The following is a 14,832-nucleotide window of genomic DNA, read 5'->3' on the forward strand; positions in this document are numbered from 1 at the left end:
CCCATGCTCTCTTCCCCTCCCCTCTCTTCCCTCTCCCTGAAGAAATCACTTGCACATGATTGGCAGATGCTTGGGTGACACAAGTAGGTCGTTTGTGCTTATGGATCTCCCATAAAGACTTGTTCGAGAGTAGAGGCTTCAATGGCATTCTTCAAGATCCCCACGACATGTGAGTCACCATTAGAGACCACATTTTTAGCACCGTTGTCGGGGACTTCGAGGTATGCTTCCATAATGCACAAGCCTTTATCAATATCTATCCATTGTAAAATGCTTATAGCTTATCTAGAGGTATTGTTAGTGGAGTATAGGCTAGTTGTTTGAGAGTAGAGGCTTTGACAACGTTCTTCAAAATCCCCACGACATTTGAGTCACCATCGGAGACCACATTTTTGGCACCACTGCCAGGGACTTCGAGGTATGCTTCCATAATTCATAAGACTTTATCAATATCAACCCATTGCAAAATGCTTCTAGCTTATCTAGAGGTGTTGTTAGTGGAGTATAGGCTAGTTTGGATGGAGATGAGAGTGGTTTTGGTGTAGGAACAATAGAAACTGCCATTTCCATCCATAGAGTATTTTTTGCTCATTTGAGCTTGTTTTTTGTTGTCTTTTGCTGCAATATTGTAGGAGTAGTTTAGTAGGGATGTTGCTAAGGTGTGTATGGAGTCATATTTCAATTGTAAACACCAAAAAATGAGATTGAATCAATTCAAGTTGGCACAAGAGGGTGTTCTTAGCCACTGCCCTCAAAAATCCTCATTTTGATGCTTCCAAGTGGTTGTCTTTTGTGCTTTTTTGTTTGAAGTAGGTAGATTAGGTAGTTCAATTTCCATTGGTGCCCTTAGATCTGGAATAGAAATTTCAAAATCTCCAAGGAGCATAAAAAACCAATCATGGGACTTTGCCAGACTGGGAGTCGCTGCTATAAATGTAAAGCATCAACTCAAGTAATCATTGCTATATAAGGCAACGATTGAATAAGTTGTCGATACTATATAACACAGACTATATTAAAAATTCGCTACCTGCCCCACCCACCTCACCTGACTCCATGTGGCAGTTAATGAACTCACAGGTGTCATTTTAGAGGTCAATCCCCGCTTTATTGCTAGCGTAATGATTGAGGACTCGTTGCTTTATTGGTAATGCAATGACTTAATCAGTGCTTCTATAATCAGTCTCGTTGTGTTAATCAATAATTTCTATAATTAGTAGCTACTATAATGAGTCACCACTGCTATGATTAGTTGCTACTATATCATCAACACAATGATTGACAATGTAGTGACACCCTGAGTCACTGCCTTAAGGTTAATGTAGCACTGAAGTGTTAAGGTCCTGGAAGGCACAATGATTGATTTTGATTGGGCAGCCAGGTGGAGCAGGTGACACATGCACCTAAGGTCTAGAAGGGTGATAGGAGTTGAACCCAAACTGGAGGATAACACTTCCAACAATGTCCTAACCGGTCCAACTAGCATCAAACTTTCAGTACCATCTAGGATCTCAACCTTAAGCTCATATTCAGTGCAAGGTCCCACGTACAATCCTCAAGTTTGGAGGATGCTATAAGCTTCGATGTGGAGATGGGAAAAAATATGAACTTAGATCCAATGGCCTTCATGGCTCCCAACTCTAGCTTAGTAAGCCCCGATCCCCCACCCCATCAACCACAGCCTCGTGAATAAGGGAGTCATTCTCCAATATCATGGGACCATTTGGCTTGGCTGACCCCAAACAAATCAATCCATTTTCCAGATGAAATAAAGTAGCAAGGGAGTAGCAAGACCCACCACCAACCATAGTATCTGGTATTGCACCCAACAACCCCATACCCACATCAGTTGTGCAAAACCCTCAGGGCTGCACATATAGTTCTATGAGGGGGATCCCTCCTTTACAAGACTTCTGAACCCTGGGTACCTAGGTATTGGCCCCCTAGTCCTGAAGGGCAGAGGGCCAATCAGTTGAACTTTAGAGATAATACTTTCCCAATATCAATGGCTCCTCATCCCAACCTGTCTGTTCCTTCACCTTATGTTTGGGTTTGTTACACTGTAATACAAAGTATGGGTCATTTTCCTTGTTCTCCTTAGAGGTAGTGTGACATGAAGTTGGGGGTAATAAACTTCACGCACCTCTTTACTTCCTGCTGCTTTCGAACTGACTGCCAAAGATATTTATTATTGAGAATGGGACATTAGAAAGAAGCTTTTATGCCAAGATACCACACCATACTTTCCTCCCTTAGATGAGAATGAAGATGGTAACATCCCAAGTGTTGTTGTAATCAAGCATAGGGAGAAGGAAAGGATCAGTAGAGGCCATAATCTCAGCAAGCCGCTGGTCTGCACCAAAGAGAAGAGCGATACGTTGTTGAAAGAAGATCTTGCGGCTCAACATGACATGAACTGATATATATCGAGGAGTTTGAAGGGGCTGATTAGGTCGGATGGGTAGATTCTGAGGAAACATTGCACCTCCTTCATAGACACCTTTACACTTAGCTCAAAACACTCTACAAACTGTTATTAGACACAGAGGCCTATAACTTTCAGTAGAGACATGATATCAAAGATTCAAGCACTTAAAGAGATGCGCCTTGAGATGAGCTTCATGCTGATATAAGTTTCATTGAAAACAGACAGACGGTTGAAGAGATATGGACAGTTTACTGGAAGGGGGTAAAAACTGTCATGAAAACAGACTATCAAACACAGAGACTCATAACATTTTACAGCAGTATCTGATTCAAGATCTAAGTACATAAAGACATGCGTCTTAAATAGAGCTTCACGCTGATATATGTTTTGTAAGAAACCGAGAAGCGGCCAAAAAGTTATGGATAGTTTACTAGACAGGGGTAAAAACTGTCATGAAAACAGACTGTCAGACACAGAGACTCATAACTTTTTGCATCAGTATCTGATTCAAGATCTGATCACATATAAACATGTGTCTTGAAGAGAGCTTCACGCTAATATAAATTTCATTACAATCGGACTACCGAGCAGAAATTTATGAGCAAAACACTAACAAGGGGTCAAACTGTCATGAAAACTACCCTCCACCCAGGCTAATTTCGCCCTCATTTCGCCTGAGCAGGATGCTCCCTCAAGACTCCACCTTCATCAACGATCCACCCCTCATAGATTTTGCCTAGAAGAGGGGGAGAAGTTTGCATGGTGGCTCAAGAAACAAATGGATCATGTATGCACAGTGAGCGGCCGAATAGAAAGAACTTTCAAGGCTTTAAAAGAGAAAAGGGACGAGACACTCAAGAGAGAGAGAACCTGAAGTGACCTTCATTACAAATAGAGTGAGAATCCACTTCAACACTACAAACACAAGGGAGAAGAAGAGGTTTCATATATACAAGAGGGAGCGGAAGCTCCAAGACTACTCATAGAGAGAGAATAAACTAGAGAGAGATGGACTCAAGAGTCTACATAAGAGAATATCTACAAGAGGGAGACAAGGCTCATGAAAGAGGCTTGGGGAGACTAGAGCTACAACAACATGAGGCCTAATGGTGGAAGAGATTGATGAACAAGGGAGAGGAGGGCTCCTTTTATAGAGATTTTGTTACCCTCCTTCACCCATTTACAATTACTGCCTGTAGATTCCTTTCCCCATCAATCACATAAGCACGTATGTCACCATCCATGTCCTTTTTGGCTACTCTTGCCATGTGTCCCATCAAAAGATTCTTAAGACTCTTAAAATATTGAGAAAGTCAAGAGTCTCCTCACATGGAGCCCATAGGGACCCTCTCTTTTCCACATGTCCACATCCTCCTTATTCCACATAGGAGTTCTAGAAGGATTCCTCTTGACTTCACACTCCTCCACATGCCTTCCACACGCTTGGCATGTGGCCTCTCTTATATTATTGGAACACATGGACATGAGCCCACCTCTTTATATGACTCACTCTTCCTATTTTCTAAAAAACTCATAATATCCCATACACAAATAACTCTCACCCCATACCAAGGTATTTATAATTCATACCTATGGTATTTACAATGAGCCATTCCACTCATCCTCTCCATCCCATACAATATCATAGAAAATAGAAATAAGTGAGAGCCGCTAGGCTATCACTTGATACTCACACTCTTATCAAACATAGAGAAAAACCATACCAATGCCAAATTAAAAATATCAATTTTTGGCGTCACAGTAGCAAGAATGAACTATAAAGTTATTCTTCTCTTCTAGTGCATCAGTGTGGTCATTAAACTCCTCCCTAAATTGAATCCATTATTTTTTTATGCTATCATCATGTAGAGCATAAATCTGGCATAGCTTCATTGAATTCCTCCCTAAATTGTATCCAATATTTGTCTCTTCAATGCTATCATCATCTAGATTATAAATATGGCATAGCTGCATTGTTTCTTTCATAGTTACAATATCCTCACACTTCTCAGAACCTCTCATGATGCATGCATTGCAAAAGCAAGACAGTTGCCATTTTGGAGACAAAGGTGGTTGTTTGAAACCCCAATATGATGTGTAAACTTTGTGTCCCATCAATGGTGTCACCATCATATCTATTTCTCTTTTCTACTTCATCCACCACCTCATGGACCACTTTGTGCACTAAGCTGTTGTTGAGGCTCTATTTACTATATGTCAACTATGCCTCTATGGAGGGGTTAGATGCAAAGTGGTCAGTCTACAACTTATCTTAAAGGCCTATTAATTGATGTCGATAAAAATCTCACTTAATAATGGAGCCACATCCATGATGTTCCCACTTGCCATGGCTAGGTCCAAAGAATGCACAACATGTTTAGACCAATGAGGGATTTAAACCTTGCAACAAAATAGAAACCATGGGCTAATTTAAATTGAGAGGAAGCACCATTTTACCACACTAATGTTTCCTTTACTTGGGAATCATCTTTGGTTAACCAATTCCAGTGCAGTCAAAAAGCATGCTCAACAAGAAGGTGTCATGTTCTCTACCATCTAGAATGTAGAAGAATGTGGTAGGTGGATGTACGTGATATGCACCAAAATTGTTATCTACTTCTTGTATGATTGTGCACTTTGTAAATCATCTTGTTCTTGAAATAAGTAATTTTCAAAAAAAACAATCATAGAGATAATTGTGTCCTTGTGGAAATTGGCAAGGCATGTCTTTGATTGCTTGTCTTGCCAAAGTGCTATGAGCTTGTCTTGCCAAAGTGCTATGAACTTGTGAAGCACGTATTTTGGGATGGATTATACTTTGTGATGGAGTGATCTTGTACAAAAGTAGCCATCTCTTCTTATCTAATCCTATAACATCAACCATTTAAAATCTCCTCCATTTTACAATGGGAGGGTTGTCCTCCTTGAATGCACTGGCCGAGAAAATTTCTCCTCCTTCAAAACATCCTTCGCACAACACTATGGGAATTTGCCATGAATTTTGTCAATGTAGTGCCACTCAGAATTGAGACAATATCTCCCTTTGACCAAATTACTAGGTCCCACACAAAAATTAATGCATCAAACTTCTTGCCCTTGCACAAACACACCACGAGAATCCAAGTGTCAAATAGATGGAAAATTCACCTACAATACATGGGCATCTATCTCCAATGAATCAATACTCTAGTATGACCACATCTCAAGTCATTCAATTTCTATGTGTGCTTTATAGCAATATACATATCTATCTTTGAGTCTCTTGGCATACCAAGGTTTACAATGCTCAAAGCTCCTCTATCCAATCCTTATGTTGGGCTTCTTAGCCTTAAGTCATAGGTTTAGATCCATTTGTTCATCCAAAAAATTATAAAGAGTACATTGACAACCTATGTAGTAGCATGGTGTCTGCAAGCTGCAACTAGCATGGTGGTGGTTATTAATTCAGCCACACCATGATAGTCTATTGCAAAATCTCTCTCTCCCTCTCTCTCTCTCTCTCTCTCTCTCTCTCTCTCTCACACACACACACACAATTTCATAAGACAAGACCTTTAAAATTTGTAAATATAGTAGGTCTAACTCTTTTGACTCTAATGAGTCTAGCAAGTCTATGGTCGGTAGTTGTCCCTGCCAAGCATGGGCACATTGGTGAACTTAGCCACATAGAGTAATATCTTTGCATTTACGGAGGGGCAAGTGAACATTGGAGATAGACATGCATTCATTCCCCACATATATCATTGTATACCCACGTTATGGAGAGATGCATGGTATGGGGGTTTATGCCCCAGGTCTGGGAGCCCCACCATATACATTTTTTCCTTGCAAGTCTTTCACTCATGTCTCTTTTCTTCTCATGTATTTTTCCTATTAATGAAATCTTGTCTCAATACTTGGAAAGAATAGCACAACAACTTCATAAACCTCATAAACTACTTCTCAACCTCATAAACATTGGAAAAGAATAGCAACTTTTGCAACTATGTTAAGTTCGTAGGGATGATAGAGCAAGTTTGGTGTTTTGTTTTGCACCGTCTTGCTTTGTTTTTGTTTTGGCCATTCTTCTTGGGCTTGAATAGATGTACACCCTTACTTCACATCAAATATATCTCACTCTATAGCTTATTTTTCTTCATTAAGCAAAGCAATCCATTCCTTCTTCTTTTACTTCACTAAGCAAAGTGGTCCATTCCTTCTATCTATGCATTAGTGTATGGTATTCACTTTCTCCCTATACTTTCTTCTTCTAGCAATGCCCCTTTGTTAATCATCTTACGTGTGCCAAGCTAAAGATGGAATTCTCAAATAGGTGACCACATGGCTTTGATAAAGGTTGCGTCAAAAGGCTTGCACCATAGGGGACACACTTGGTTTTTCATGACAAACCTTCCTAATGATATGATAATCAAATTAGATTGTTATAACATCATCACAAGTTTTGTCTCATGCTAAGAATTTGAAGTCTCACAAATCTTGTGATAGAGGTTTGGAGCAACAATGCTAAAGAGGAAAGCTGTCATACTTGCCTAAAGGCAGTAGTTGGTGTCCGCAAGGGATAGGGGTGGCCAATGTCAAAGCACTCCACTATGCCCAATCATTTGGAGATGATGGAAGAATATGTGAACAAAAATTTTATTACGCTAATGGAGAGCTTTCTGAGCGAAGTCATCATGAGAGGCTAGAACAATACTATGTTATTACCAAAAGTGAAAAAATTATTCATCATCAAAAAAAATGTGGACTCAATCACCATGGAGTCTTGCACTTCTTTAAAATGAATTAAATTCCAAAACAAATCAATATTTGCTTATAGAAATCAGTAGTAGAAGCCAAAATAGACAACATATTGATATGGTCCTGATTAGGTAAACTGTCCTTTAGATCGGATGCAATAGATTAGCTAAATTTTTATTAAATTCACATTTTGATGCATCAAATTTTACTAAATCATGCCTTTCCATTTTTTCAATATGTAACATGACCCTTTTGGATTTGTAAATCAAAAGATACAAGACGTCAAAATTCTCATGTTTTGAGCCAAAATAGGGAGCACATTAAACACGCTCCCTCTTTTGGACCCAAACATGAGAATTTAGGCATTGAATGCATTAACATGCTCTATATTTTCGACCAAAACATGAGAATTTGGGATGCCTAAATTCTCATGTTTGGTCCAAAAGAGGGAGCACGTTAATACGCTCCCTGTTTTGGCCCAAAACATGAGAATTTTGACATCCTATATCTTTTGATTTACAAATACAAATGGGATCATGTTACATATCAAAACAAATGGCAAGGCATGATTTAGATGATTATCATGACCTTTTGCACCATTAAGTAAACTTTCATGCATCAAAATTGTGGATAAAGAAATGGAGCCTCCTTTCACATGCTTTATGGGCCTCATTGTGAGGTAGTGACTCAAAAAGAAATCAATGCAATGTGATAAATAATATTGGATTTATTTAAATAGCATTGCACATGTATGAATTGAGTTTTTTTCAGTGCATCCATTTATGTACAGTGAGTGCTTCTCGACGAACCTTATAAGAGGCGTTGGATGGATCCGCACATGAAATTGGCCTATTGAAGGGATGAACAAGAGGAGAGATGGCCCAGTGGGGAACCATTAGTGTAGCAAGGTCGACTTTTGAGCCCGTAGAAGAAGGAGGTGCTGACGAAGGGGGGGGAGGAGGAAACGGCAAGACAGATGGGGTGGGGCAAGGCTGTTCCGCACAAAATCTCCTTTTTTTGCTTCCACCAGTTCTGCCAGTGCCTTTGCTTGATCCAACAACGTGGATTCTTCATTTGCAAGTCTCTCTCCTCAACAGTAAAACAATTTAGATGCAATTTTGTCAAATTCCATTGAGAAATGCATAACAGAACAAGACCACGGTCAGAATAGGACCATACTGGGTTTGCAAGCTCCCCCACAGCCAATCAAGTGTTGTTGGTGGAGGAACTACCTAATGATTAGAAGAATCCAGAATAGGACCACGGTCACCCTGACTATTACCCTTGCAAGGAGGGAAGTGGCACCATAAGTAACTACCTTCTACATGAGGATCAATACATCCGAGTGTTCCAGATAGCTCTCATGGTGGCTGCTAGGGCAAGGGACATGAACACTATAATGTGAAGGCCCCCGATCCAATGTTATACTTGCCACGGTCCACACAAGGCAAGTGAATGCTCGTATAAGGGTTTGCTCATCCAAGATGGTTCTGATGAGTAGACAACCAACTCACCACCTCCTTTGCCTCCGGACAAGCCCTCTCCTAGGATGACATAAGTATGCCTCCATACCCATATGTCATTAGGAAAAAAGGAAGCTCATTTTGGGTCTCTGTAAGAAATTCACTATTTTCTTTTTTCTCTCTCTACAAAAGCAAGAAAATATGGATACTTGCATGAGAAATGTTAGTGTGAAAAGGAATAAATATATTCTTTCACATGCTTTACATTCAATGTTCATATAAGAGCAACACTTTTCTGTGCTGAATTTGGTGATTTTGACACCGTAGACGCGTCCGAAACGGCCCAAAACCCCAAGAACGGCACTGGAAATGCTGGAATCGGAGATCCGGAGGCCCGGAAACAGCCAAAAAAGGCTGAAAAATGCGATTTGCAGAAAAACGCAATTTGCTACTTTTGAGATCGCATTTTTCGGCCTTTTTTGGCCGTTTCCGAGCCTCCGGATGTCCGATTCCAGCGTTTCTAGTGCCGTTCTTGGGGTTTTGGGCCGTTCCGGATGCGTTTGCGGTGTCAGAATCACCAAATTCAGCACAGAAAATAAATTTTTTAAAGATTCAAATTAGATCACCTCATTAATGTGACATGCTTCTACGAACATATAGTACTATTTCTTTTTCTTATTTTCATCTTCTTTTGTTGAATTTTCAACGTTACGTTGGCCCACTCCTGATTGGTTGAGAGCCTATTTTCTCTCTCTTCTAAAAGGCCCCAAAATGAGCTCCCTTTTTTCCTAATGAAACAAGCCAGTGCAGGCCCAAGGCCTCACATCCCCACCTCAGTATAAGGAAACTGATCTGGACCCACCAGCCATGTAAAAATAGCATGTAATAGATGCTGAGAACTTGTTACGGGAATGGCAAGAGAAGTTTGAGCATAGGCTCAAGGCTAGTAGAGGGTCGGATACCATCCACCCTGACCACCTAACCACTCATAGAGGAGCAAAGGCACTTAAGGTGCCAAAGAGGGTGGAAGAAGAGGAATGATCCAACTCCAGTAAATCAGAGGCTCTAGACTTGATGCAACGAATGTTTCAAGAGGATCTGATATTACATAACCTATGAGAGGAAGGAAATATTTATGGGCTCGAGGATCTACTCTATCAATATATTGGTAGGGAGACCTCTCAAGAACCATGCGATAGCACCGGGTTAGTAGCCTTCCTCTCCACTGAGGTTAAGATGCCCATCACATCCTTGTTCAAAGGGAATCCTACCCTCTGGCGAGACCTCTCAAATTGGATGAACGGACAATTCTTGCCCCCACGACATACCAACCCTAGAGTCCACCAACCGTAGGAGGAAAGCCAGAACCTACCCAAGGTCCCCATCAATAAGTTAAGGCAATACTTCGAAGATGATGATACTAATGCGGCTATCCCCATAACCTACCAAAACCCAAAGGTTGATGCCATCTTGGATGGGGGAGCGGGTGTGACTGTGTGCACCAAGGAACACTGAGAAAGGTGGGGAAAACCTTCTCTCAAGCAAACCCACCTGGTAGTGAAGCTAGCTGACGGTAGAACTATTGAACCCTTGGGAGTCCTCATAGGCATTAGCATTAAGGTATTTGGCTTCACGTACCCAACATCCTGGATATGAACCCATCCAGACTTCACCCAACATCCTGGATATGAACCCATCCAGACTTGTACACAATTGGCACATAGACACATCTATTTATGGCATGAGGAGAAAATCGTGTGAGTGGACTTGCATACATACAAGACCCACCCATTGTTAAGACAACTATTTGCTGTGGAATCTAACACAATCGATAGGTTTGCATCCCTAAAACTATTCCAAACCTATGGGAAAGAAGAGGACGAGAGGGAGGCAGATGAATTTTGGTATGCCCCTCTTCTTGAGCTAGAGTTCTCTCAAAATTGGATGCACATTCTGGCAAACATTGATGTTCCAGAGAGAATAGGGTTCCAATTAACAATCCCCGAGCACGAAGGGTTGAGCCTAGTGGTTCCCCTCAGAATGTTTAACATGCTCAAACCCCGCGAGGTGAGTAAGGGGATAGTAAGGGTCAAATCGTGGACCTTCACTGGCTAACATATGAGGGTGCCACTACCACTCACCATGAGTTCTCCTTCAATTGGGGAGCATGGTTCAGCAAGGTTACCTCTCCATGAGGCTCCATAAGTGCCATAAAGAAGGGCCCCTTAGGTCCGAATCTCCCAACCTCCAAAAGCCCAAAGGCTCCTATTGAGGCCAAGGGGAATACCCCCCAAAGGGGAGCGAAGGAGGAGGACAAAGAGAAGGAGGATCTACGACAGGACCCTACCCATTACAAGGCCTACATGATTGAGGATCACAAGATCTTATACCAACAAGCCAAGAGAACTCAGGAAAAAGGGTGCTTTCAAGGATACGATGGCCCAACTAAGGTTAAGGAGGTAAACCTTGTGCCGGGAGTGGAGGACCCCAACCAATATTCATCGCAGATGATCTCACCCCCAATAAGGAGAGTGCTTTAATTGCCCTCCTTTGAGAGTACAAGGACTGCATGGCCTGGAAATACACAGATATGAAGGGTGTGCCCATTAAGGTTGTGCAACACACGATACCCATGCTTGACAATGTTAGGCTAGTGCGTCAGCGTCCCTACCCTATGAATCCCAAAGATGCGCTCATAGTGAGAGAGGAGATCCAAAAACTCATAGATGCAAGATTCATCTATGAGATAGATTATACAGACTAGGTATCACCCATCATGATAGTCCTAAAGAGGAATGGAAAGATTCGAGTATGCGTGGATTTGATAAAAGTCAATGTTGCCACCAGGCATGACCACTATCCCTTGCCATTCACGAAACATGTTCTAGAAAGAGTAGTTGGAAAGAGGATACAATCAGGTGTCCATCACCCAGCAAGATCAACATAAAACTACCTTTGCAACTGATTGGGGTGTATATGTAGCCAAAGTAATGATATTTGGGCTTACCAATGCGCCCGTCCCACCTTCCAATGGTTGATGATCACTGTCTTCAAGGAGTACCTAAGGGAATTTGTGGAAGTCTTCTTGGATGAAGTGCATAAACTTGACATGGGATGATCACCTAAGATACCTGAAATTGGTCATGGAAAGGTGCAGGTTGTATCATATATCCCTGAATCCCCTCAAGTGTCAATTTTGGGTCAAACATGGTGTGATTCTTGGCCACATAGTGTCCAAGATTGGTATCTCCATGGATTACAACAAGATCAAGCTCATTCTAGAATTACCCCCCCTCCACCAATGCTAAGGGTATACAACAATTTACAAGCCATACGGGCTAATATCAAAGGTTCATTTTGTTCTACACAGACATAGCCCGGCCATTGTACAAGCTGTTAGTAGTCTTTGAGTGGACTGAGGAATGTCAAAAATCCTTTGAAACCCTCAAGCTAGCTCTGGCCACAACATCGGTATTACGGGCTTCGGACTTTTGGAATCTAATATTCCACGTTCACATAGATGCCTCCAATTTTTCTATCAGGTGTGTGTTAGCCCAACCACGGGAGTATAACTTGGACTACCTTGTCTACTTTTCTAGCCTGCAAATTAAATGCTACTGAGGTCAATTACACGACAACAGCAGAAAGGGAAGGCCTAGCCATGGTCTATGTAGTTAAAAAGTTCAAGAATTACTTGTTAGAACCAACAAAATCATCTTTTTTGTGGATTATCAAGCATTACTGTATTTGGTTAACAAGCCCTGCATGACAGGATGCATCACAAGGTGGATGCTAATCCTTCTAGAGTTCGACCACCTCTCAAGGATCCCAACAAAGAAGCTATGACGGGAGTCGAGGATGATCTCCCGCATGCTTCCCTATTCCTCATTGATATCATTCCTGAATGGGTAACCAAAATAGGTCACTGCTTGGCCAATGGGTTTCCTCGGGACAAAGCCCTCAAGAGGGAGAGAGTTTGCAAACTCATCAACGACGCAACACCATATCAATTAATTGCAAGCCAACTATACCACACGGGCAAGGATGGCATCATATGTAGATGGATGTGTGAGCACCAATACATCAACATGCTCAAAGAAGCACACTCAAGGATAGTAGCCCACCACTTCATCTCATTGACATTATGGCACATAAAGTGGTGCAAGTTGGCCTTTGGTGGCCGACTCTCTTCGGAGATGCAGCTGAATTTATCAAGCGATGTGACCCCTGCCAACGAGTGCAAATCCCACATAAAGTGGACATGATGCCCCTAACAAGAATATTAACTGATCAGCCCTTGAGAAATGGGGAATAGATTTTATTGGACCGATAAGCCTAGCAGCTAAAAAAATAGGAGCCAGATACATTATCTTGGCCACATATTATTTCACCAAATGGGTGGAAGGGAGAGCCACAAGAAAAGATGATGCACGATCCACTGCCAAGTTTTGATATGAGCATGTCATCACACGGTTCGGGTGTATCTTAGAATCGCTTAGTGACCGAGGGACTCATTTCCTCAACAAAACTATAGCAATCCTCACTAGTGAATTCATGATTACACATAGAAAGTCGATGCCATACTACCCCAGGGCAAATGGCCTGGCTGAGAGCTCGAATAAAACATGCTACAAGATTATAACTTGCACTGTTGAAGCAGTCGTACTACCGACTGGGAGCACAAGCTCATCGCAGCTTTGTGGGCCTACCAAACATCTTATAAAGTAGCCATGGACTGCACCCCCTTTAGCCTAGCCTTTGAGGTTGAAGGAGTTATGCCAATGGAATATGTAGTGCCCAGCTTTGCATTACATGCCACACCATTCTTGCCATGTCATACTTCTCTCTCGATCTTCATCCCGCTAGCCTCTCCTTCCTCCATCCCTCCAACCTTCAGACCCTTGTTGCCCACCCCATCCTGCTCAACTTCCAAGCATGGTGTTGGGTCATCATTGAGTCCACTAATTATCCACCGGACAATGACGGGATGAAACTAGCCAAGCCTGATGAACTCAGCCCATGGGTCTGGACTCCTAACAGCCTCCAAGCTAATATCAACTAGATGTAGATCTATGGCCAGGCATCAGCTATCCAAATGCAAGGGCACCTAGTTGCATACTGCTCCACTGCCTACCATCCCCTCAGCATAGTCATTTTGTATAACCGAGTGCGACAAGCTCTCCAGGACTCTCTTCAGTCCTTGGTAAGCAATTTTGAAACAATCCATGTAGCATATTCCAAAGAAGTCACCAAGGAGGAGGGGCAGGAAGCCATAGCAGTCTTTAACTCCACCCCCTCGTTAAAATCTCACAGCGACCTCCAGCTAATCTTGCCCACCCCCCCCAACAAACCACCCATCCTGTCCCGCCCCCACTCCCATGCACAAACCTCCTTGAGTACTCCTCCAATTCCTCCAACACGAGCTCTGCATAGCATGGGACCTCCCAGTCCATCTTCTCTAACATCCATGTCGACCTGGCACTCAACATGCTCCTCAAGCTAGTGAGCTTTGTACATACGCTCATCGTCCCGTCACCCACAGGACTACTAAAGAGGAACCCATGCCTATGGATGACAATGATGTCCCTCCACCACCCCCCTCCTCCCCACCCAAAGATGTTCAATGGCGACCCGATCTATAGTCCTTCCAAGATCTTCCCGACATCTCCCTAATGCATCACTAGAAAACACAGGCTCTCGCCTCCACCTCTATAAAATTATGGAAGTTTTCCCCCTTACCTAGTTTATTACCCACTCCTTCAACAAATGGTGACAAACCCACTTGAAGTGCACACGCGACGGATACCACCTTGCTCTCGATGCAAGTATCCCCCTCGCCGACTCTGACACCGGCCTTCAACCTTGTTTGTGCATTCTCTTTTTGAAGTGCATACGTCGACCGGCAGGTCCACCTCTTGTACGTGCCCATGGAACGTTGTTGGACCTAGGCCTACTTCCATGAGCTCCAACAGAAGGACCTTAATATTTTGTACAACTTCTTGAAGTACAATTTCCCTAAGGAAATGACCCAGGAGGTATTTTGCTTTCGCATCTAGTCATTCAATGACACCTACAACTCTATTCTCGACCTCGTGATCATTGCAGCGGTCCACTTCAACCACCTCATCCTATTACTCTTCGTGATCTCCCTACCCAACACAATCAGTCAATTCACAACAAGCTCCGTAATCTCAACAACCAAAT

Source organism: Dipteris shenzhenensis, chromosome 12, assembly GCF_047967505.1.
Source record: "Dipteris shenzhenensis isolate YYH24624 ecotype China chromosome 12, Dip_SZ_1.0, whole genome shotgun sequence".
NCBI lineage: Eukaryota > Viridiplantae > Streptophyta > Polypodiopsida > Gleicheniales > Dipteridaceae > Dipteris > Dipteris shenzhenensis.